The sequence below is a fragment of the Anabrus simplex genome, chromosome 11 (genome assembly GCF_040414725.1).
Source record: "Anabrus simplex isolate iqAnaSimp1 chromosome 11, ASM4041472v1, whole genome shotgun sequence".
Lineage (NCBI taxonomy): Eukaryota > Metazoa > Arthropoda > Insecta > Orthoptera > Tettigoniidae > Anabrus > Anabrus simplex.
The window spans coordinates 109,624,233-109,631,669 of record NC_090275.1 but is presented as its reverse complement, the minus strand read 5'-3'; positions in this window follow the sequence as shown (position 1 = coordinate 109,631,669).

Sequence of the window (7,437 nt, the reverse complement as noted above, 5' to 3'; positions counted from 1 at the left end):
TATTCGTACAAGCTGAAGACAACCCGCTTCGCTGTTTTCTTCTTTTTTCTTTACATCCGCGCGATTTTCTCTATATAATACAGAAGACGTGAGCCTCCGTGGCTCAGACGGGCAGCACGTCGGCCACTCAGCACTGGATACCGTGGTTCAAATCCCGGTCATCCCATGTGAGATTTGTGCTGGACAAAGCGGAGGCGGGACAGGTTTTTCTCCCGGTACTTCGGTTTTTCCTGTCATCTTTCATTCCAGCAACATTCACCATTATCATTTCCTAGCATCTATCAGTCATTAATAAATCACTTTGGGGGGGCGACCCCATCGTACTAATAGCCTATACATGATTCATTCATTACATCCCTGACCCGGTCAAAAGACTGGAAAACACGTTGTAGGTTTTCATTCATTTTCAATACAGAATACGTGTATTAAAAGACAGCTCTTTGTTTTCTGTTTCTTCTTCTTCTTTTACATATCTTATATACAAAGTAATTTCAGAAAATACATTCTTATATACTACATTCCACTTCTTGACTGGGACGTGCACAAACAGACTTTCTGCTTGTTAGACACGTGAAGAAACAACGTAGAACTGACCGTGTGAGAAACACGAATCATTGGAATTAACTCCGCAAATGCAACGTTTGCCCCTGAGCCGTATTGATCAGTCATACTATAAGATAATCTCACTGGAAATCGTAATCGTTTGAAACTAAACCGCAATCATTTCAGATCAATGGAATTCTTGGCATGAAAAGCAATTTTCTTTAGTTATTAATCTAATCATAATTCCCTGTAACATCCAAGATATCATATTCGATCGTGTTGGGTGCAGACATGTTGGAAGGCCGAAGAAAGCTATCCAAGCAAAATAGAAGACACAGAATGACCGTTAAAGTACAGTACACAGAAGTATTGGCTAGTCCACCGTCTTCACAAGGAACTGTCGGGTGATATCACCTCGTGTTGAACAATAGGATCGAAGCGTCGGTTAGGGAGAGAGGGCGATATTCGAAATCAGAGTTAACTCGTGGCCGAAGACACTTTAACACTTTGCGAGTTAATACGGACGTGGGATTGAAGAGATTATTCAGTCTGGCTTTGTCTATATTTTCAATATTAGTTGGGTTGGGTTCGGAATAAATGGGTACTGATCTGGTGAGTGGACTGCTTCCTTATGACTTCCAGGCTTATCATTTGACTGCTTCTCAACTTCCTAACGCAAGCTTCCTCAGTTACAAGCCAAATAGCGCCCTCCTTTCTCAACACGGATTTGGAACCACGAAGCGGGGTGGGCAGGACGGCTGTGATCTCCGGGACATCTTGCGGTGAAATTTTTTCTGTATAATGGTGGTAAGGGACGTGTCTTTTAAGACCTGTTTTCTGGCCGTGTACTTATAAAACTCTCCGTGATGAAAACGTGTAATCACATATTTCCGTGCTTTATACAACAAAATTGGTCTAAGTTATGTTCGGTATTCAAATTTTATAAAAATTATGCTCGGAACACTTGATTGTACAAAATATATTGTTTATATCTTCTTTTTAATTAGTGCACATATTTGGTGAGAGGGGAACAGATTAGGGTGAATGGAATATAACTAATGTTACTTCCTTTGTACCAATAGAGTATTTAATAACATTCATTGAAACCGGCATATTCTATAGAAAAACGTCAATGTAAGCTTTATGTACAGTACCGGTATTTAACAGCATTCATTAAAATAAGAACACTGTACAGAAACACGCCAACTTAAGCTGGATGTACGGTGTTTAAAACATTCATTGAATTAATCACTGTGTGCAGAAAAATACCCCCTGTGGGTGGGGGCGGTACAGTTAACATTGGAGTTACCGAGCTCGGCCTCTGCTGTATCGGACCTTCCTTCGTCAACTGTCGTTCTTTTCGAACTCGGAGTGTTTTATGTTCGCGAAGCCTAGGGAATCATTCATTGAGTATTGAGTAACCTTTATTGTTTCCTCCAGATCTATAGTAAATTACGCAATTGATCTGTTAAATGAGAATAATAAAAATGTCCAGCCTATAAGCCATAGTAAATTAAGGTACAATGAACAACTGACACTGTCATATGACCCATGAAAAACTCCTTATCGGAGATCCAATGGCCATGTCATTACGGCAGTAGGATAAACAACAAACAATAAAATGGAGTGAAATTAAAGAAAATCGGCAAACAGCCCATGAAGTTTGAAACCTACATATCTCTTCCGGCTAGGCTCGCAACCTAGCACATTCCAGGCCGTACCTTGTCCTCGCCGCTGACCTCCTCAGGCTGCTTACCGAGCTGTAGTATTACATCACATGTCGTGATGTTGTGCCACAGCTCCTTCCTTAGTAATTTACTATGAACTACTTCCTAATTACTAAACGCCATTACTTTACTCAAATAATCGCTCATCCAAATTACCTTAATTACCCTCCAATCACTAATCATTTCAATAAATATCTAGCATTCATCACCCAAATTACCTTATATACTTAACATTCCAAATCAATTCTAAATGACCTTAATTACACTCAAATCACTAAACATTTCATTAAATATAATCACAATCCCACACTTTCCTTTCATGTCAATCACCATCTTATAATTACAAACCCAAAAACACTCCACATTTCGAATTCTCATCCATCTCATCAACTAATCACTCTTCAATTCAAATTACTCAAATCAAATTCCACACTTAAATTCTACCATCACGTCTAAACTCTTAGCGATCTTCACTCCAAAAAATACCATCGAACTTCCCAATCTCATATCCATACAAATCGAACTCTTATCCTTGAACTAATCACTCCTCCAAATTACCTTAATTCCGTTCTAAAGTCACTTATCATTACAAACTCTCGACCCTCTCATGCCACCAACTGATCATTCACATACACTTAACACTGACTAAATATTTCAAAAGTAAACCAATTTACTTACTACTACTACTACTTGTATTTTTTTACTTTTCGTCACTTTTACCCTTCTTGCCCCACAGTTCCTTTAAGCTCGAGCTTCTACCTTTAGCCAAGGCACCTCTTACTTCTACTTCTTCCCTCAAGCCATTATTTTCGCTTGATTTATGACCACTTGTCATTTCTTGTGTTACCCCTCCCATCTTCACTTCCTGTATCCCTGTATCCTCCTTTCTTCTCTCGCCCTGACCTCCATCCTCATCTCATTTGCTGCTTCCCTGACTCCTTTTAAGACTGCTTCTTGATATTATTCCTGCTCGGTGCTCCTCTCTTGCTAATATGCACCTCCTCATCCGCCCTGCTAATTCCTTCTCGCTTCAAACTCTCTTCCATTGCTTTCAGTTTTGTCACTGTCCAATTTAGAGTCCGATTCCCGTCGCTGACCACCAGTATCTGGTCCCTAATTTACGCCCTCAACCACTGCAGTTTTGCTCTCACTAAATGTTTCTTCAAAATTTTGTAATTCATATTCTGCTCTCTCCCCAAATCCCTCTTAATCCCAATTTTCTCACTCCGTAGATTATCAGCGTTCCTTGCCACTATATCTGCCATCATTGAAGATAGCAGCGACACTGTTGTGGGTCTGTGCCCACTCACCTTGCCTACCCTCTCCACATTATCTATATCGACCTCACTACAGTTAAATTTCTTTTGAATGACATCTACCACTTTGTAAATAATGTCCAGTTTATAATCGGTCTTTTCTTCCTCCACTCCATAAATAAATATTGATTTCTTCTTACAATCCAGACTGAAAACTGCCATTTCTTTCTTCCAATTTACCACCTCCTTTTCCATATTTTTTATTTTCTGCCGCAGTGACACCAGTTCTCTCTCGCTGTCCTCCTTGCCTTACTACCTTTCATGTATTCCTGGATTCACTGCCTCGTCTTTTCGTGCTCCTCGACTTGCTCCTGTAGCATATTTTTAACTCCTCAAACGGGGATAACACCTCCACTAACTCCTTTACCACCTTCCCTATAACTTCTATGTCTTCCCAGCTCATGTTGCTACTACTCTGTGGACCTGGATTTACCTCTAGTCTTCCAATAACCAGAAGCACAGTGACCACCACTGCAGCTAACAGCATCTCCACCTTCACTCCCATCTCTGCCTTGCATTCATTTTTATTGCTCATTCCCTTCTTTATTCTTCCCTGCCATCTCCTGATAGTGACCTCGTACTGCTCAATACCGATCATCTTCCGAGCTTCGTCCTCACACCCCACTTGACCCGACCGATCCCCCACTCCTTCTCCACTCCACTCAGCCGGCACACACGACACGGCACGTCCGTTCTCCTTGCTGGCTTAAGTTAGACTGCTAGGGAGTCATTCGTGTTCACGCTATTCGTGGCCCATGTCTTTCTTTGGCCGATACCTTCATTTCACGAAGTCTCGGATCCCTTCTATTCTTCCCTCTGATTAATGTTAATGGAGGATTGTTGCCCAGTTGTAATTCCTCTTAAAACAATGATCACAACCACCACCTGTGCAGAGAAATGTCAATGTAGGTTATATGTACAGTATTCACTAACATTAATCGAAATCAACACATTGAATGAAATCACCACACTGTACAGGAAATTGTCAATGTAGTCTGTCACAAGTGGGTGGAAGCAATGCCAGGATTCGGCTAAGGCTAAGGCTCCCAATTTAAGAGTCACTGGCGCCGCATTTAGTGGCCTCCTTGTGACAGGCATGAGGTACCGTTGGTGTTAATTGTACCGCCCCCACCCACAGAGAGTATTTTTCTGCACAGTGTGATTAATTCAATGAATGTTTTAAACACCGTACATCCAGCTTAAACTGGAGTGTTTCTGTACAGTCTTCTTATTTTAATGAATGCTATTAAGTACCGGTACTGTACATAAAGCCTACTTTGACGTTTTTCTATACAATATTCCAGTTTCAATGAATGTTATTAAATACCCAACTGGTACAAAGAAAGTAACATTAGTTATATCCCATTCCCTCTAATCTCTTCCCCTCACACAAAATATGTGCACTTATTGAAAAGAAGATATAAACAATATATTTTTTTACAATCAAGTGTTCCGAGCATGATTTTTATAAAATTTGATTACCGAACATAACTTAGACCAATTTTGTTCTATAAAGCACGGAAATATGTGATTACACATTTTCATCACGGAGAGTGTTATAAGTACACGGCTAGAAAACAGGTCTTAAAACACACGTCCCTTACCACAATTATACAGAAAAAATTTGTCCCGGGGATGGCAGCCGTTCTGTCCACACCGCTTCGTATTTGGGACCGGCTGTGACGGGATATCTGAAAATTACGAGCTGCTTACCAACATACACTTCTGTTTCAACCTGGGAATGTTATTTTTGCAGACGCACCAATGATGACAACAATTTATGGCGATCACTGCTTGAGTGTCTAGCTCCCTGGGGAAACGGTTAGCGTGCTGGCCTTTGGTCCATGGGCTTCCAGGTTCGATTGCCGGCTGGGTCGGGGATTGAAACAATACCGATGGCTCGGGGGCTGGGTGTGTGTGCCTTCTTCATCATCATTAGGTAGAACCTCTGTACGGCGTCAAGTCGAAAGGTCTGCAGCAGACCATCATCGTTATTATTATTATTATTATTATTATTATTATTATTATTATTATTATTATTATTATTATTATTATTATTATTATTATTATTATTATTATTATTACCGGGTTTCCGTGGTTCAGAGAGAGGTGAAAGATGGTGTGGGCTTGAATGGGTCTATCTACAATATCAAAGATTCTTTTAAAACTTTGAAATAAAGGTTATATTTCCTTTCAGAAAATCAAACTTAACAACGGTGTATCAGGTACAATGACAATTTTGATATAAAAATAGAAAACTCCAGAATAGGGAATTTAAGGTTTAGGCTTCAAGCTCCAAATTTACAAGTTTACAATGACGCCGATGTAGCGTTTAATTAGACACAAATTTCCAGAGCACTTTGCTCCAACCGTTACAAATTTGGAGGAATTCCACAGGCACCACTCAATATTACAGTGATATTAGCAGTCTCAGAAAAGAGCTTACATGTTCTCCATCTCCAACCAAGGGGACTGTGCTCCCAATTTCTTACAGCTCACTCAAGGCAACATTACACCTAAAATCTTCCAATTTCTGGCTTCTCTAGGCCCAACCTACAATTAACAATTTTTGTACACAGGCGTATCTAGTACCCATAGTACTGAGCCTTCGTGAAATGGAAGAACAGGTTAATTACTGGCCCAAACTCAAAATGAATGGAGGCGTAAACTAGCGCTCCTTGAAAACTCGGTTTTAAAACCCTATTTGGGCTTATGGCCCGATGATGCGGAGGCTAATCCCACACTAATGAGGTTACTAGAAGAACAAGTTGGTTGGTAATTTACAGGAGAAAAACTGTTACAAAATCGCAGTCACCTCAAGATAAACTGAAGGGGAACTCGAGAGGGTAACGCACTCTCTATCCCCGATTTACAGTTTAAGACGTTACGAAGTTTTACAGTAGCAAAAACTCATTTACATTTTAGAAATCACACGGTTACATAGTTAAAGCTTCGAACCTTCCCCTCGGCTAAGTTGGTGGAGATAGCTACAGAGATAGAAAGCTGTTGGCCATTACTGGGCCGATGTACTGATTGTCTAAGCATGAGGCACCCCGCCTCCTGCCTTAAAACTCACACTCAGTAATTCGACGATCAGTAAGACAAGGTAGCTTGAAAAAGCCGCAGCTTATATACCTGAGGGGAGGTTTCGAGAAGGATCTGGACTAAATCTGCACACACCATCCCATATTATTGGCCGAATAAAAATTTACAAGAAGCCTGTGATAGGCTGAAAGTAAATACAAATATTTCTAATTGGCCAGATTCAAAATCTGGCGGGATGAGAAGGAAGTGTTGCAATCCTTGAAATAACAAAATAAATGAACGTTGACTTAGTTACGAAAACCTAGAAACACAAAACTTCTTTAAATCATAAATTCTTTCACCTTGCACCCGAGTGCATGACCTCAGTTTTTTGTAAGGACATCTATGGAGGTATATTCAGACTACTTGCTGTACACCAAAACAATACAAATAAATCCAGTCAGTTTAGGAAACTTTAAAATAACACAATACTCTGTTATTTATGAGAGACATCTTCTGATTAATGTCCCAACTTCATGCAGTAGCTGTTTCACGTTTTGTTTGATAGATGGAGTTCCATAAGGCACTACTTTTAAATGTGCTGGGTTGAGCTGTACCTCCCCGTACAATTATTATTATTATTATTATTATTATTATTATTATTATTATTATTATTATTATTATTATTATTATTATTATTGCTCGTGTCGTACGAAGAGTTATGAGTGATTCATGAGCGGTCGAATATCAGCAGACGATGAGCCACGTTTCGGACGGTCCCATCATTGAGTGCCGACACTCATGTTGCCCAAGTGAAGTGGGACGTT